Below are 17,398 nucleotides of genomic sequence, written 5' to 3' on the forward strand. Positions count from 1 at the left end.
ATAATCACTCCAAACTGAAGTGTCCTGTTTCTCAATGGGGAAAAAAGTTAGGCCGGCTAACCTATCCAATGTGGATGATCCCTTTTTATTGTATATATATCCCTGTGTTTGGTGAGTGGAGCATTTTGATCTCTGTTTTGTATCTGATTCTGCAGATTTCACACACACCATCTTGAAAATCAGTGGTGCTACAGATAAGTAATTGACCAATTATGGTTTGTTAGTCAATGTGTAACAGAAAATGGCAAAATGGTTTAGAGTGAAGCTGATGGGTCACATAAAAACCACAAACCCCTGATGCTCCATTTTTCAATTATTTAGCCTTGTGTTTCATTTTTAATATACCTGCCTTAAAAGGGTGTTATTAGCCTGAAAGTTATATTTGGAAAACAAAAGCATTGGAATATTCATTTAATAAACATTGAAATGAGACATTCCTCAAAAGGAAAGCTATTGTTCTATTTCATCTTGGTATTTACTGTTTTTATGAAAAATGATTAGTAATTTCTGAAAATGAAAGCATCCTTTAAAAGATGTCTCAGGCCAGATACTGGAAACAGGACTTATACTATAGAATTGCTCATCATTCAAAGTTGTATTTGGGGATTTTTTCTTTGTGTAGTACAGAATGTAATGATTAGAGAAAAAAATTATTTCTGGTATGTGAAAGAGAATAAATGTTTCTTTTCACAGTGTGCTAATACAGTGGTACAGAAACTACAATAGATTTAAAAAAGCACAAAAAAATATTTCTTCAGCAATACATGGAAGATGACTTGCATTTATCAAATTATTCTTTTAAAATCTGAGAACCTGTCCCTTGATGCAAACTCACACATCAAACACCTCTGACACTATTTATTTCTATACTTACAACATCTCATTTACAGTCAGTTTATGCTGTATATAGCACTGATTGTTTTTCTTGCAAGATTAAGAGCAGAGTTTTAAACTGTCTTCCTCAAGGTCAGAAGCCTGGCAGTAAATTCTTCTCTTGTTTTTCTTTTGTAAATCATGAAGTACTTTAGTAACAAACATAAAAACCCCCTCAAACCAAAACAAAAAACACCAGACAAACATGCTTAGGTTAATGAAAATCAAATTATATGTATTCAAGACAATTTCTTCCACAAGACAGAAAGTATCAGCAAAATCAATGGTGAGAACTTGCAGCCCTACTGATGACTCTAAATCAACAGCTGCCATGCAAGGCATGGAAAAACAAAGTAACTGAATCTTAAAATAATGTGTGTGGTAGTCTATAATGCAAAATTAGTGGGATTTCAAATATTGGTGGTTCTGAAGGGATTGAAAAGTATTGCATATTGCTTATCTGTAGATCCAACATTTCTAGTGTGTTAAATTCTGACACCGATTATAGGCTATTTTATAACGATCACTCTAAATTGATGAAGGCATACTAAGCCTTGTATGGCCACAGACCTTTAGTTGAGACCAGACAATAATAATCTAGTCTCTAAAGTATGCAAAAAGCATGAGAGAGCATCAGGCTCACTGGCTTAGTGTCAAGTCCTTCTTATAAAAGGTATGACTTAAAATGGAAAGCCTTTGTGACAGTTTATGCAGACTAACTTAATGTGTATAGCCTGTGCAGACAGTTATTTTCCACCTATTCGTGAATACACAAGCAAGGATATTTGGCTTTAAAGATAGAGGGGTGCAGAGAGTTCTTTTGTTTAGTCAGATAAATACTTTCCAATATTTAACCAGTTTTAACTTACGGGGAACAGATGGTTTTTCTTCATTAGTAATTGTTTTTCCAGAAGATAAGCCTGTATTAAAATTTGTGAGGATTCATGAGCTCTTTTATTCTAAGTAAAGCTCTTTGTTGAAACTGCTCAGTTTTTTAAAAAATAAAAGAACCAAGAGATTTTCTCAAACCTCCAAATCCTGCTAGTTTATTTTATTCTGTTTTTTAATAGAGGCAAAGGCTGTCAAACATATTGTTGCACTCTTCCTTGGAAGGAAAGTCCCTAAGTGTTCCTAGGATGCAGGCACAACAGATGTTCGCTAAAACTACCTCTGCTTTTAACTCAGGTAAGACTCAATGGCATCCGATCAAGATGTCAGGTGCAAGTCCTGAAAACTCTTTTGACTCCACCTGTGACTAAAATAAATGTTCACAATTTCATGAAAGTGAAAAAGTTTTGTTTTTGTTTTGGGACTAGTGAATGGTTGGGTTTTTATGTCTCCATCCTTGTCCCAATAAAATAGACACTTTACTCCCTGCTATAGGAGCAAGAACAGGAACTGAGGCCTGTCACATTTCAAATGCCCCTGTCAGAAGCATATTGTTAAGTTCTATTTAAAGCGTATTCAGCATTTTGAGTAATGGGAACAATACCAGGGAATTTTAACCCTCATAATTGATATGCTGGTTTGACAAGGTTTTCACAGCAGAAGTCACTGTTGTATAAGCCTTCACAGATACAGTGCTTTTCTCATTATGGAAACATGTACAGCTTGAGTAGCATTTTCCTTTTATGACAGCTCAGAAGCTCTCTGCAGTCCTTTATGGGATATTCATACAAATTTGTGGAGGAAGCCTTCTAAGGCACAAGTATATGAAATACCAGTGTCTAGTTATTTGGACTTTGAGCTTAAAATTTTAAAGGTCCAGAATTCAGTGATAACAGCATTTTCCCGCTGACAACATGCACATTTTTAGGTACCAGCTTCTGAAGTTAGACTTACAAAACTTCCTCCTGATAAAACTACAGATTTGCATCCTCATTTTTTTATGCATTGGAGTAAGTAATACAGTCATTAAGTTGTCAACAAGCTCCTCTGCCATGTGTTGCTGTCTTGTACGCAGCGTATGCAAATTGTCCAGTGCCTCATGAGAAGTTGCTACATGTCTTTCCTTTTGCGATCCATGCATTGGGCCGTGACCTTTCACTGGTGTTTCTTTATTCAAGTTACAGACACCTCGGTGTGCAGGTTATGAAGTGCTGTGTGCCTGTTGCCAGTGCTAACCTCTACCATCAAAGGGCACAAGGAACAGTCTCGCTCTGGCGTGAGGAGGAGTGTGGCTGTGCTCCAGCTCCACCTGCTGTGCTTGCTCTGTACATTTTGTGTTGCTGTTTTTGAAGAGACTGAGACACTGGCTGTATTTCTTGCTTCTCTCTTCACCCTGCTGGAGGCCCCAAAGCCCCTGTTAGCCACACTTTATTTTTTCATTTGCTTTGATACCATGGATGTGCTGTAAAATTACCTGGGTTTTACAGGTGTCTTGCCTGTTTGTACAAAATCTAGTGTTCAGTGGGTGGTTGGCTGTTCCTTTAAACAGGAAAATAATTAATACAAGTTCTTCAACAGTGAAGTTCTCTGTGAGAGGCAGAGCACCACATTTCCAGATGTGATTGCAGGGGCAGGGGTGGGGGTTTTTTTTGAGTGTGCCTGGTTCTTGAAGGAGCTTGTGTTTTATCCCAGCAGATTATAGAATCCTTTTTATGCAGCTTAATGTTTTTCTTTACAGATACCATACACATAGGAAGCTGTATCCTATTTTACAGATACAAAGTTGCAAGGCAAATAGAGACTAGTTTTGAAGAAATCATGTGGGATTTTTAAAATATGGCTAATAAAATATTCTAAATGATGCCATAAAGAGGAGAGGCATGTTAGAGCTCTAAGTATGTAGCTTAACTGGAGAGCTGTGCTACACAAGGCTGTGTGAAGTGTCAAACTACCTTAAGTGTGGCTGATTTCTGGGCACTCACTGAGGCAAATAATTACTCCAGGAAATAACATTTCAGTATCTCTCTATCAGCATTTCTCTGAGTTTACTCCTCGCATCATTCTGTTCCTCTTTCTTCTGGTCTTTCAGAACAGAGTTTGAGCTCTTTCCCAAGTGCCACTGAAGGCAATAGCATTTCTTTTGCAGCTCAAAGGCAAAACTTGTTGCTGCCTTTTGTTGTTATTCTGCAGGCCAGCAGTTCTGACCTGTAAGGAATGAGGGGGTAGGGGACAAAACCATGAATTTTCTTTTTCTTTTTTTTAATGCAGAGAGACCGATGAAAGATAAATTTGGTGCTCTTTGGTTTGTGTGGATTGGTTTCTGCATTCTTCTTTCTCTTTTTGGATTTCTGGGGGTGTTTTGGGTTTGTGGGACTTTTTTTTTTTTAGGTAAAATTGAGTTTCTTCAAGTATAAAGCTGGGCAGTCCCATATAATTGATGTTGCCATGGCCTCCAGCCAAAGCTTGAGGAGTCATCAGTTAGTTTTAACCTGGAGAAGAGCAGAGAGGGACATAAATCCCCCTCTCCAACAAGATGTAAACATTTTTTCTTTTTCTTTTTGTGAAACTTGTAGAACAAAGGGAGTATTTGGAAGGAGAAAGATCTGGACTGAGTGAATGCTTAGGTTGTTAATGGAGTTTGTTCTGCTCTATCACCACTGTGCTAGAAGATCAGTACTTGTTATGCAGCCGCTTGGTAGCTCCAGTTTTACATGCAGGACATCTCAAAGGCAGTTAAATTACAGCCTTGATTTCCAGCAGGTTCTGTGTATCAACATCCCATCCCTTCCTTTGCTGACAGAAGGGAGTCCATGACCAGGAGCTGCATGAAGCTGTGTAGGTCAGCTCTCCAGTGCCCTCCTCACTGTGCTTGCAAATGGGGTGTGCACCTCCCTGACCTTCTGTGGTCAGTCCTTTCTGTCCAGAAAGACAAGCACTGCCTGTGCAGCTGCTGGGCTGCAGCACAGACTCAACCTGTGGCACTTGTGACAATATGAAGGACGTTAGACTGCCTGTATTTATTGACTTTCACTACAAAGTCATTTTCCCCTAATACAAAGGTATTAATTACAGATAGAGAGAAACATGGTGACTCCAAGGTCGAGAGATGAGAGCATGCAATCTGGAATTTCCATCACAACTGATTATGATTATGCTCCAGCTATTAAAAGTTACAAGGTTGCATTTGTTACGTGGATGCTTGCTTCTAATGAAAGAAAATGCCTATCCTTTAAGAACTCAAGAATAGATTCTTCAACTTAGTTTTTCAATAGCCTTTTCATATAAATGCTAGCTTTTTCATTTTCTGTGCTAATGTGGTTTGTGCATTTGTTGGGTGAATTAAGGACTGCATTTTTACTCACCTGATACCTTTAGAGGCGAGTTTTGCCTGCAGCCTGAGACAAAATGAGTTTTGTAGTCCTTATTCTTTTCTTTGTCTGTGGTGCATCTCTTTTCCTTATTTACGGTCTGTCTGTGTGGAGGTGCTTCAGACAGTTAATCTAGTCAGGTGAATTGAACATTGACTGCACAAACCAAAATGGACTGTGTGGATATAGTCAGTCAAGAATAGAGGCTCTTTGAAGTGAGTTACACTGCAGAAGTAAAAGCTCCTTGGATTCTGATTCACATTGCAATGTGAGATGTGCAAGTGCTTCACTTAAAAATAAATTTAAATTACTTTTTCCCAAGTGACTCTTTGCAAGCACAAAGGACTTGTACTCGAGCATCTTGATAAAAGAATGAATCTGTGCATTTTACTCTTCACCCCAGTACTGATGTCTATTGTAGCAGAAAGATAGGCACAATTTCCTATATAGAAAATATCCTCTTTTCACTAGTAACCTTGCTGCTTTATTTGTGTTTCAATGGTCTCATTTGTACTCCCTGCCTGCCTTCCTTATTGCTCTCCTATTTATGTTTTCATTATTTATTATGGTTTGCTTATAGTGTAGATGGGGCACTATTTCTTGACGCAAGTCCTTTATGATGTTTATTGATGAGGCAATTGTGAGAACAGCCTCATTGTACCCTGTTACCATTTGTGTTTCACATTACTCTGCAGCTTTTCAGAGACTTTCTGTAAACTGCATAAATGAGACTCCCAGCCGAGAGCAGTTCACAGCATCTCCCTTTGGCATAGTAGCTGCCTTTCTATTTTAACTGAGAGTCAGTGAATATACTGAGTCTTGGATGAAAATGTGCATCTGAAGTTATGTTAGCTTAGATGAAGATTGCAAGGGATTTGTCAGGTGTGTACTTCCAAAGAGATGCTCACTTATAGCTGTACATATATATCATATTTGTATTATGGGACAGTCTTCTGTCAGCCACATTGCTTTGAAACAGTTCAATTACTCTTTTCCTGTCCTTCTCAAAGCCCTTGATGTGTATCTTGACTAGAAAAAGGTAGGATAGCAGGTTACCAACTCCCATACAGAGCTGTTCTGTCCATATGTAACAGATATACAATCAAAGCCGAGGTTGCGTTCAATGTACTGTGCTGTTGGAAGATGCAGAAATAAGGAAGGAAGGTATGAAGACATACTAAGTGGGGGCTCAGAAAATTGTCTCCCATTCTTTTATTATCCTAGGCAAGTCAGTCTGGTTTGATACTAGATATTCCATGAAAATCTCAGAGCTGAAAGGAAAGGAAAGAAATATTACAGTCATAATATCCTTGAACTGGAATAAATCTACCTCAAATTCAGAAACTTTGCCCCAAGGTGTATATGTCTTCTTTAGTGTGTTTTCTTCATAGGCCATCTAGACTAAGGAGACCCACCCCAAAGAAGTGACATTCTGTCTCACTCAGGTGAAGAATAACATCACTTATCTTTCCTTGCCAGTTTTGTTGACTTCAGGCTGTAGCTTTTGATCAATAAATTTGTATGAAACCTTGTAGAAAGAGGTTAGGATCTCATCTATGACCACTGAGCAGCCCTGATAGGAAAATTTCCAGAACTGCTATACATGGAAGAAAACATTAAAGTAACAGCTTTTAGACAGCATGTCTGTTTGGTGAAAGGAGGGGTCTGGAGCTGCTGGAGCTGCAACTGAGGCACAAAAGAGACAGTGTTACTTGTTGGTAACAGAATGTTTGGTGCTTTACAGCTGAGTCTCCACAGCCAAGTGGCGTGAGGGAAGTGCTGGTTCTCCCTGCTCTCCTTCCCCTATGCCTTTCTGGTTTGAGTTCTTTGGGAGTCCACAGGAATGGGCAAATGCATTTTCATTGCACTACCAGTCTGCGTCTGTCATGAAATTTCAGCAAACAAACCACAGCATTTGGTAAACAGACTTTAAAAGCAGAGAAAAAACCAAAGGGCACAAGTGCCACAATGCAGTATCTGATTTATAGAGAATAAAGCTTTGCATTTTGCAGGAACACATAACAATTAAGACATAAATAGATAAGCTACAGAAAATTGGCTAATGGAATATATAAAAATTAATTTAGTGCAAATTTTCAAGCACTCTGGGCAATTAATTGGATGCCTGTCTACCTGAAGTTTTGGCTGTACAGATAAATGTATTGATTGCAGAGTAAATGTGTCTCCCTTCATTCTTTCCCAGTAAAGAAAATAGCATTTAGTGACATGGGAGTGGATTTGCAGGTACCCAAAGCAGTGAATGCTGAGGTCAGGCCTGCAGTGACAAGCTTTGCTGCCAACTGCTGTCGAGTGGCAATATTGACATCTTGTAGCATCACTGGAATACCCATCTTGTGGCTATTCTTGCCAGCATCACGAATTCCTCACAAAGATGTTTTATATCTGCAGCAGTTGTAGGTATGCACTGGGAAAGAACCCAAAGCTTTCACCTGTTGCCATTGCTGTTGTGCTGGCTGATATCAAAGGGCTGTGGTGTTCAGGGAAGAAATCCAAGTGGTAGAAAAGGGAGCATTGCTGCTTGAGTGAGGGAAAACCTGTGCTGAAAGAAGAGCATCCTTGTTCCAAGAACTTTGTAAGACAAATGAGCACAACTACACTGTATGCTTGGACATCTTGTGGGTGATTTTGGACAGTAGATGTTTATTTCAGGGAATGTTTCCTCATGAGGAAACCTAGGGCACTGCAGGAAGGAGCAGTGAAATTGCTGTACACAGGTCATGCCTGAGCTCGGCCTCCAGGCTGGCCATGGGTGCAGATGTCTCTTTCTTTGGAGGGCTCCTGTTGCTTATTTACTTTTATTACTGACAGCTGCTCTCTTTTGCAAGTATGATATCCTGGTCTGATATTCTGGCCAAATTCTAACTATAATCCTTACCGCCTGCTTGACTCAAAATAGCCCATACATTAAAATGTGTCATTTCTCTTCTAACTGAATGTGATGTTTTTAAACAACTTCCATTTTTCATCCCAAATATGGCTCTTTCAGCTTTGGATGTTTCTCTATTTCTAGCTTGTTAAAGTACTTGGAAGGCATTATGCATTGCATGCATAAAGACAAGCTATTATAAATATTTAGCTAGCTAAAGCATTTGTGATTTTTTAACTTCCAAGTTAGAAGTAAATGGGATACTTGTAAAGACTCTTGCATTTTTTACAGAAAGTTATCTAAGTAAATCTTTCACAATAGCTTGGGACTTTTTGTGGTGTGCCAAAATACATCCTACCTCAGTACCACTGGGATTCAGGAATTATACCAAGTGTCAGAGAGACTAAAACAAAGACTTGTGCCTGGAATATTCCTAAAAGAATCTGACAAGCATCAGTGCTCTGTGACTGAGTGGTGCTGTTTGGAGAGGGTCACTCAGTAATTTAGTTTTCCTTTTTCTTCAGGAAAGGAAGGGTATTCCAGTGGAGCCCCTGTTTATGTTTCCCTTTGTCTCCAAGGCTCTGGGTGATCTCTACGAGGCTGTTTAGCCTCTCTAGGCCTTGCTCTTAGGCTATAAAATAGGAGCATTGGTACATCCTTTCCATGTGGAAACATTTTCTGGATAAGACTCTGAGGTACTTTGAAGCAATAGTTCTGCCTTTTGCACAATAACTGGGTAAATGTTTCTTAATTGTTTGATTAATATCCTTTTATCATAGTACAACAAATAACTGAAAGTACATTTTGTCTCTGTTTTAAGAAAATTGAGTGTTTTATCTATGAGCAGTATTCTCATCTTAACAGTATTTTAGCAAAGAAGTTTGAAGAAATCATGTCAAAGAATGTTTGTGAAACAGCTAATCTTAGACAAATAGAAGTATTTAAAGAAGGCAAATGTTGGCCTCTAAGACAACTATTTGCAAAAGGAGCCTGGTTTCACTCAAAGTAATGGAAACAGCTCTCATGAGCTATTTATCAAGTGGTTTGCAAGGCTAGGGTTTAAAAAAAATTAAATTGTTTAGTCTTCAGCCCAAAAACCTATTGCAGAAATTGCTTAGAGAATAATGGTAAATGTGAGAATAGGAAAATATTCAATAGCAATTCATAAGCAAAATATTTTTTCTAGTGCGTTCATCTCCTGAATCAGTATTTCTGTCTAGATGTGACTTTTACCTTGCAGTCAGGCACAAAGAATGGAACTCTGAAAAGGAAAGTGTTCAAAATTGATTTATTTTAAGATTATGGAAAAGTTCCACTATAAAAGTCTTTCCTGCTTTTCAGACCAGGTGTAGATCATAACAAATACACCCAGGATGGCACAAGCACTGCTCAGTCTCAAAGCCATCCTTATCTGCCTCTTTGTGCTAAAGGCACCACAAACCACTGGAGAAAGCATTACACATTTCCATCATGTGTTTTTATTTTATTTGGACTGGACTTAAAATATGTCTAGATGCTCTTTCAGGATGCTGTGGCTTTCATTTTTTTCATTGAGACTGACCAGAAGCGATAATTTATATCTTGTAGAGCTGATGACTTAGCACTTTCCAAGTTAGATCTGGAGCCAAACACTGCAGTAATTATTCTGCAGTTGATTTCTAACAGACCTTTGAAAGCTTAGTGTGAGGATGGGTGAGGCACAGAGGCAGTGCCGCAGAGCCTCTGACAAAACAGCAAAGGGGGTCACTAGCAGTTCATGCAAACTCCAAATCTCACTGTTTCCCATTCTTTTCCAAGAGAAGCTTCCAGTCTGTGATGGAAGTGACTGGTCTTCCTCTGTAGAAAGCAGATCAAAACTGTAACACACGTATAGTTTGCTGAAAAGATGTGCTAAAGTCTTTGCAATTTAGTACATCACATTTTGCTCCTCCTTCCAACAACTGAAGGTCCATAATCACAGTATTCAAGAGCCTGAGGATCTCTAAATCTGCTTTTCACTTAAAGTTTCGGTTCTTGATTATTCTTTTAAGCTGAAACGACAAAATGAGTTGAAATGTATTTCGAAAAGAAAAATGGTGAAAAGCATGAAGGAGTCAAGATACTTCTCAAACTCCAGGGGTATATGAATTCACACTGCCTGCTAGGTGTGATGTTTATCTCTGTCTAGCTTTTACCTAGGCCTTTTGTGTCTGAGAGAAGATGAAAACAAGGGAGAAGCAGTCTTTAGCCCTACTTGTGTATAGGAGGTAGTTGCCTGCCTTTTTGCCTCTGCTGTTTGTATCATATTTATTCCACAGTAGTTCTGCCAGCTTAATTTGTCCCGTACTTCTCTTTAGTAATTTCTTGGGAATGTTATTTCTTTTATAACCTGACAACTTTTAAAGTAGGAGTTAAAATAAAACTTTAATAAGACAGAGTGTAAGCTACTGCCTTCCCTCCTCTTTCTTCAAGCCCCTCAGAGTCAGCTCCCACATGGGGTCCATGCCCTGCTGACCTGTGCACAGCTACCCCGTGAGTGCATTGTAGGAACAGTGCTTTCCAAGAACTGCATATGTACTGCCCACCATCTCATCGTGAGTCAGGGAATTTTTCAAATCTTCTTAAAAGCTCCAGGACTGTTCAAACCTCACCAAGGTCAGCTACCACAGCGCCATGGTATGGACATGAGATCATAACTTGCAACGGCACCTACACGTTTGTATAATAAATGATATTGAGAAGGCTTAGAGGAACATCACATATACTCTAAAAGTGTACATGTATGTGCATTTTCTGTTTGCTGCAAGACTTGAGATAGGCTTTGGCAGCACCTTGGTGTTCTCATCTGTCCACTGGGAACTGAGCTCCATGAAGTGCTTTGAGAAGCTGATAGTGCCTCTTTTGAAACAGACCTTTCAGAATCTCAGATGTAATTTCATGCATTTTAGGATAATGCAGGGTCTGGAAATTAAACTGTGATTGAAAAAGTCTTGAACTGTCTCCATGGGAGCCTGTATTAAAGTAGTCCTACTCTAAAAATAAGGAAAGAAATAAAAGAGAAAACTACGTAGTGTTGTTATTTCCAAATCAACCCAGGTGAATATCTCTTTTCTGATGCAGAATTATCTGAGCCAGAATTGAGAAATGGAAGTTGCCACCACAAAACTCAGCTCTTTTTGGCATATATAGCAGAATACTCTTCACTGCCCTCTCACCAATGCATTACCTCATTTCCCCTGCTTCTGGTGCCTGAACACTGCCTAAAAAGCCTGGTTCCTAGTGATATGTATAGATTGAGTGGCACGCTTGGGCCTTGCAGTAGAACTTCTGAAACAGTGTGGTTTATTCATAGTCTCTCTGTTGGATTTAATGCCTGATTTTCGTTGCTGGTTTGTTTTCTTCCACTGACATAAGCATTTTAGGGCTTTTTAATTTTGTTTGTTTTCAAGTCCATCCTCCCACCTGGAGTATTTACTTCTGTTTTTCCAATATTCTGAGAAATACACTGTCTCATTTGTCTGCTCTAGTTGACCCTTATTTCCATCCCTCCATGCCAAACACTGACTTTACCTATAATTCCTCTTTTCCTGACCTTTCTTGTCTTTACCCTGGGAAGATCTGGTAATTTGTTAATCTTCACTCCTAGTCTTGTCTGAGCAGTCAAGTACAGGAGGGGGTAAATCTTTTTTCCCTTTTCATAAAGGGTCTTGGAAGATATGGCAGCAACCAAAGACGGGGTAGAGAGGGTGTCCTTTAGCCCTGTTGACTCCAGATGTGTCACATTTTGATTCTTCTTGTAGCAAATACTTCCCTGTGCAAGGATACACTTTTGGAGAGGAATACGTGCCCATTTGGCCACTTGGCTAACCTAAGAACTGGCTATAGTTTCCCCATGTTTTCCTTTCATTTAGATTTATTCAGCTGAAGCTACCACAAGCATCCTTATGTCAGTCATCCTTGACTGCCCCAGTGTAGGCAGACTAAAAGGCATCAGAGTTCATTCATTTTGCAAGTTGTGATGATGGTATACTCCATCTCAGGTCTCTTTCTTACAAATTCTTGAATAGCTTATTTCCAAAATCATCTCTCTTGCTGACAGACAGGACAGAAAGAGCAAATCTGTTTTCTTGGTTCAAGGCCCACCATGCAGGTTTTTTTTTCTGACCCTCATGTTGCAGACTGTTTCCTTATTTCCTTTCTTGGCAGTCTCCTTCCTTGTGGTGTAGCTCCCACAGCTTCTGCTGGCCAGTACCTCTGAAATTTCCCTGGCTCTGAGACAGTGTCTGTCTGGCTACTGCCTCTGTCTCTGACAGTGCAACGTGAGTGAAGACCCCTCTTTTACTCCTAGGCTGCTGCTTCCCATGGACACCGACACCAAATCCTACCATCTCCTGGTTAGCAAGGCAGCCCCTGAGCTCTCTGTGGAGACAGAGAACTGCTGTTTTCGGTGCTCAGCTGGACTTCTCTACCTGTTCTCTGACCAACGTGGAAGTGTGCTTATCCTTACTAGTGACCTACCTATTATGGCTCTTTATGTCCTTTATTATGGTACTTTAATGACTTCTATCTATCAAAATATAGTTGAGAATTCCTTCTCTTCCATATGTGCTTAGGCTTGACAGGAGGGGGAATATCACGCGCAGGCAATGAGCCTGCCTTGCTTAGTGAGCTGAATAATTAGTAATTTACAAATTCAGTAAACAGTAAATGTGCTCTTGACCTTCCACTTGCACCAGCTGCCTGATGAGGCACCCAGCTGACACGTCCAGCTGCCTAATGCCTTTTCCCCCTGTAACGCCCCCTCTGAAGCTCCTACTTGCTCTGTGCTGGTGTTTCAGAAGGCAGCATGGTACTGCCTACGCTGCATTGTGCTTTCTGATTCATACTAATCCCCTCATCTTCCTATGGAACATTAAACATAATCACGATATTGAAAATGAAGGCGTTGCAGATTTAAAAGTGGGATCTGCTTAACTAAAAATAGCATTAAAGCAAACCCTGTCCTTCTGTACTGAAGGACTGGCTGGTATTTACAGTTCTGTGGAGTCATCAGACTTGAGCATAGGAATAGGAAAGAATGCCAACCAAGGGAGACCAGGAATTATAGGCTTGTTCTGGTTCATTCCAAGATCTGCTCCTCCTTAACTGTGTGACCTTGAGCTTGTCATATGGTGTTCCCAAACCACCGTTTATTCTTCTGTAACATAGCTATAAGGCTGGTTTTGCAGCTCCTGCGTGTGAATGAAAGAATTTGTATTTGCATAGTGCTTCAGAGGCCTTAGAGCTGTCCTAGTGATCGGCAGACAGCCATGGATACATTCACTATTCATTTCCCTGAATTCTAAAAGAAAAAGGTTTTTATAATAGAAAAGTTCAAGTCATTCTTTGGGAAGAAGATATCTATGGTGCACCTTTCAATATCCAGCCCCAACTACAATGGTTTCAAGATTTGCTTTGACAGCACTATGTAGTTTGAAGCTAGCTTTTAAATACTGCATACCAAGGCAGCTACAATGGAAGGAAAACACCATATTTCTTTATCTTTTTCTCATTTAGCCTTCTGTGCTCCAGAACTTTGCTGGTTCCTTTGATACTTCCATGCACTTCTGTCAAAGTATTGACCTTTAAAACAAGACCATATTTATGATAAGAACATTATACTTCTCAGTAGATAAGTTGTATAAATGATGCATCTCCTGAAGTTTTTTCCCCTTTCTAAAGGATTCACTGTATTCACTAATGTTTAATTTCAGAGAGGCTGTTACAAATTTGATGTCAAAATGACCTAGTCAAGAGCTAAAACTGTTCTAATATTAAATTAAATCAATCTCTCTCCTTAGTCCCTTAATTCTAAAAGCTGAAGCTCTAAGGAAAGCACCAACTGTCATAAGTCTTGCCAATCTGCTTATGCATCTCACTATATCAGTTTTCCTTCCTTCACTCTCCCTATTCTCTGCAGTTGACTCAGGCTTTTTTTCTAGGTCTTAAAAACCTATTTAAAACTCTACAGCTTGCCTCCCACACTGTCCTCTCTATAGTAACAAGCAGCTACAGTCTGTGTTCAGATGTCTTGTGGTCTGCTTAGGGCCAGGGTCTGCAAGCTAGTCAGGGTATGGTACATGTGTTCAATATGGCAGGATCATCTAAATACCCAACCTTTTTTATCAAATCCAGGGAGAAAGTATTGAGCAAGCGAATTACCGCAGGTCTCATTAGCACTAATGAGCCACTTAAAGCCCTATTCCATTAGATCTTTTTCCTCTTTTCATTCTGTAAAGTAACTAAAAGAGCTCAAGAAGAAGTTGTCTTTCCCTTTTATCAGAAGTAAGCAGTCTGATAGACATCCCTCATTCTAGGGCTCTCAGAATATTTGATACTGGCCCTTGGCTGAGCTTAGGTAAGTCTCATGATTGATTGTGTCAAGTTAGACCACCAGGGTGCCTCTTGCACACTCACTTCTCACCTTCCAACCTAGACTTGAACCAGGAGAAAGTTAAAATGTTAGGATATTTCTGCCTTTGGAATGCAAACTTCAGGCAGTCAAAACAGTGTGGAAGATAAGAATTGTGGTAACTGTGTTGTCATGGACAACCCTGCACTTGAATGTGAAGAAATAAAACTGCTCTACTAAACTTTTACCTTATGTAGAGCCAAAAGGAGCTAAGGTCCAGGCAAGGCTTTTTGTTGTGACTTGCTGGCTATTATTTTTGGAATGGCTGCCTGAACATCAAGAAGACAGTATTGTAAACAAGGCTCTGCTTTTCCCTTCTTGTTCTTCTTGTCCACATTTAGACATGGAGTGATCTGTGGTGATAATATGGGTTTGGTTTCTTTATATCTATGAAGTTGTCATTTGCAATAAGGTGCTATTGTATTTTTGCTGTCATAAAATTAAAATTTTTGAGAGGTCACATTTCATGTTGGGTTCTCTACTGAGGTTTATTCTGGCTTAGGTATTTCTCATACATCTATTATTGCTGTCATGACTATAAAATAGAGACAAGGATAAGCAGGCTACAGGAGATATTTTTTTAACTCAATGGAATTAATATTTTTTTCTCCTATCAGGCTGGATCTGCCCTCTTGGCAACATACCCATAGTAATAAATCTGGTTCTATGTATAGCCACAGACAGCACAGCTAACTAAATTGCATATACACAACACAGGCACTAGAACCCAGGATCCACTCTTTGAAAAGCTACAGGTCTTGACCACTGTTGTTCAAGAAGAGCAGCTCCTGCTATTTTATTGACTTGTAGTCTGTCCTCTGTGCAGGGGAGATATCACAGCCACAGGGAGAGGCACACATCCTGACTGAGCTGATGCCACTGAGCAGATGTATACATAAGCAGACATTTACATAACAGAAGGTGGTAGAACTTATGTAAACTTGGTGTTTTATATCCAATACACTCAAACATACTCTCGGGTGTTGCTGGCTGAAACTCGGATTTTCTGCTTCTAATTAAAAGAGCATCTGTTTTGAATATCCTAGAAAAATTATTCCAGGCTGAGACATATCCAAAAAATAGCTGCTCCTCTAATTATTATGCTGAATGCTTATCTGTTTTTCTTCTTCCTAGTATTAAATGGTTTCATTGAATTTGGTGCTCACTTCCATTTGCAAGCTATCTAATAAATCAGAAAGGAGATGTCAACATGTACTACATTAAAAAAAAATGGTTTATGTATTAAAAATAAAACAATGTGCTGTTTCATGGCATATAATGACATTTACATAAATGGCATGATGAGCATAATGTGGGATATGGCATTCCATACTGCCATTTTCAAGTGTTCAAGATCTAGCATATATATTTGATAAAGAAGATCATTTCTTTTAAGGAGAAATGTTGAAACTAACCCAGCGCAGTAGAATTTTATTTCTTTTAATGACCTTCAAGGGTCAACATGATTGCACAGCCATGTAAAGGAAGTAATTTAAGAAATTTTAAAAAATCCCCAAACCCAGTCTTTCCAAGTAGAGAGTGTTTCCATGCAAGCAACAATGAATATTGCTAGTTTAAGCTAAAACTGGAGCATTCTATTAGAGATATGAAAACTTGTATCAAAATCTGGTTTTATCACATCAGAACTTATGAAGATTTTGAGAGAGTTGTTTGGAACAGACTGTTGATCTAGGGTATAAAAGGAGCAGTCAGGGAAGATAAAAGCCATTGCTGAAAAGCTAAATATATTGGCTGCATCACTATTCAGGGAAAAGGTGATCAAAGAAATTCTTCCAGCTGTACTTTTTTTTTTTAAACCATGCATTAATTGGAGTAACATTGAAGATGCCATAAAAGAGGTGTTATTTACAGAAATCTTCCAGTCTCTTAGTAAAGAGTGCCAGGATTTGAGATTATTTACCTTCATGTTCAAAAATATGTTAAATAGAAATTGTTCATGTAGCAACATGGTGTTACTTGTTCCTCAAGATGTTACCAGAGGCAGAGCCTGGGATGTCTCCTCCTTGGGTCCAGGGATGACTGCAGGTTGACTGTAAGTCTGATTTGCATGCTAGACAAATTAGTAGAACTGTAACAAAGAATACAATTAGTAGACACACAGGTAGCTGTAATATACTGGAGAAGAGGTGAGAGAGCCTTTGTAAAAGGGATAGCACAATCTCACACCTCTGCATTCGTTAACACTGTCAAAGGCTTCACGAGGCATGACTGCAAAATTATTAGGGTTTTAGGAAAGCAGCAAAGAAGGTTCTTCATGAGGTCTGTATGGGCAGGTTAGTAACCCTGGCATGAGAGGAATAGTCCAGTTCTGAATTAAGACCCAAATAACAGAAGACAAAGGGGGGACAACTAAGTGCTTAGTTTTCCATAAGAAGGAGGTTTCCAGCAGCCTATTCCTATGTTATCTATAGAGGAGAGAAAAAGTGGGTTGACCTAAGTTTTCCAAGGTGGTCAGCTCAAAGCCAACTACAGGGAGTTGCAGGATGGTAAATGAAAAGCAATTTAAAAAAGAAAAGCAGTATATGTGTGTGTAGCTGATGTGATTCATAGCTAACCATTCAACTCTGCCTGTGTGGTCCATACCTGTACATGGTGGTGTCTGCTCACATCGCTGCTGTCCCTGCAGACCCAGGAAACTCCACTAGTGGCCTTCCAGTATCATGTATCCCCAAGGCTTCTTGCTCTTGTTTCAGTGAGGCAGCAGGTAACTGAGCACAGTTTTCTGGGCCCTGCAGAAACACCTAATGGACTGGGGAGAAAGCAAGGCCGGTAAATACGAATTTGTACAGAGTATATCCCATAATGATAACAAAACACTGTGAGCCCAGCCCTTTGAAAAGTGAATCCAACAAGCTTATATGTTGCTCTGCATAGTTAATAATGTCCATAAAAATCCCACATGAGCAGCAAAAGAAAAGAGCAGCTATCATG

The sequence above is a fragment of the Aphelocoma coerulescens genome, chromosome 6 (genome assembly GCF_041296385.1).
Source record: "Aphelocoma coerulescens isolate FSJ_1873_10779 chromosome 6, UR_Acoe_1.0, whole genome shotgun sequence".
NCBI classification, from domain to species: Eukaryota; Metazoa; Chordata; class Aves; order Passeriformes; family Corvidae; genus Aphelocoma; species Aphelocoma coerulescens.